Consider the following 1,895-nt stretch of genomic DNA (forward strand, 5'->3'; position numbering starts at 1 on the left):
TATGTGTATATATATGTGTGTGTAAGAGTATATATATACATATATATATATATATATACTGTTAAAAACCACTCATAAGTGAGATTGTCAAAAACCACTCATAAGTGAGATTATAAAACACATACGACAATGAAGACTAAAAACAATGACGATACACATAAGAAATGAGCACACAGAATTAAAAACCTCCCTTTACTTAAAGGGACTACTAAGTGTTGGTACAGCTCTGCCTAGAACAAAGTCTTATATACATATATCATCATACTAGAAAGATGTAATTCTACTACATGCACAAGAGATATAAGAAGGAGAATATTTAAGTTATCAGACTAAGTAAAAAAAGACACAGTATTAGCCCCAAGCCAAAATAGAACTACAGAGGACAATACATAACCCTAAGACATTCATCTCTACCTGGCTATACATCGAATATGGAAATCATTACATTATAAATAAACACCAAGGTTCGTCTCATTTTAAAACTACCAACAAAGAACACTTTAGATTTGAGATAGAAAATATAAGTATCAATAACAGGGCCAATTTAAGCTTGCCTATATAGACCGGAGCAAACCTATCCGCCAATTTCCTATGCCTTTAATAGTTTAAAGATCATTAGACATATGAATCACCATTCATAACTTAGTCATAAGAAAGGCACATCAAACCCACACTGGCCATATGTGATATATATCTGAAACCATTAAAGATACATAGAGATATATAATCTCTCATTTACACAATGTCATTTTTATATTTTTAGATTAATGACAATGATCTAATGGAGTTTTTAAAAGTACACATAAAGTTGAAAAATTCCGCAAGTCCATTACGAATGTAATAAATCTTTACATATTTAACAAAAATATAAGAAACCATTCGACTAATGAACCATAAAGAGGATTGAGAAAACATAGAGTTAAAAATATAAGAGTCTACTGAAGGCATAGAAGAGTAATCTATCTATCCCCTAAAACATGTGTCAGTCACACGAGAAAGCCGCTATAACAGTTTAGACCGGAAGTTCACTAAAAACTACATAGACCAGAAAGCAATACGGAAGCCGCCACTTCCGGTCCAAAATACCCTGATCGATAACAACAAACACAATTATCGTGAATTAAAGGCTAGATTAAACTTCTCCTCTTGAGAAAGAAAAAGAAAAATTGAAAACTTTAGAATAATCAACAGAACATATGAGGGCAACAACGGCATTCATCACAGTGGCAAGTTATAACGATCACATGTCTCTATTAGAACCGGACATAAAAATAAAGCACACACGATAGTTTCCAGTCTTTTATTATACCAGAGGACCAATAGTAACATACTAGGACTGAATATTGCATTGACAATCAAAAATCAAACAACATCAGTACATTTCCCAGAGATGCTTTGAGGCAAACAGGAAGGGGAAGTCCCTTTCAATGTTTGGCGCCAAATTTCACACAATCAATTTCTGATTCAGGCTTTAAAAGCTCCCAGACTAACAAACTCAGTATAGTCTTGATAAAGGCCAATTCGTGGCCGAAACACGTTGACATACTGGTGAGCTTGTTACTTATACCACTATTGTCTTTTATATACAGTGTTGCACTATTGTTTTTTTCTTTCTTTTTCAGGTATTTCATCATTTATTTGCATTGTAATATTGGTATTTTTTGTTTGTGTATCCTTTGCACATGCAAACTTGGACATATCACAGAGAGTTTTTTAACTAAAATCAGAGGTGTTGGTAATCACCACCTCTGGACTTTGGCATCGATTTAACCTTGTTTTATTTTATATTTTATATATTTTTATATATTTTTATTGTTAATTTTACTGCAATTTTTCTCATCTACACATTTATTTTTGGAATTTTTTCACAATAATTTTTGGAATTTTTTCACCAA

Source organism: Bombina bombina, chromosome 5 (genome assembly GCF_027579735.1).
Source record: "Bombina bombina isolate aBomBom1 chromosome 5, aBomBom1.pri, whole genome shotgun sequence".
In the NCBI taxonomy this organism is placed as follows: Eukaryota; Metazoa; Chordata; class Amphibia; order Anura; family Bombinatoridae; genus Bombina; species Bombina bombina.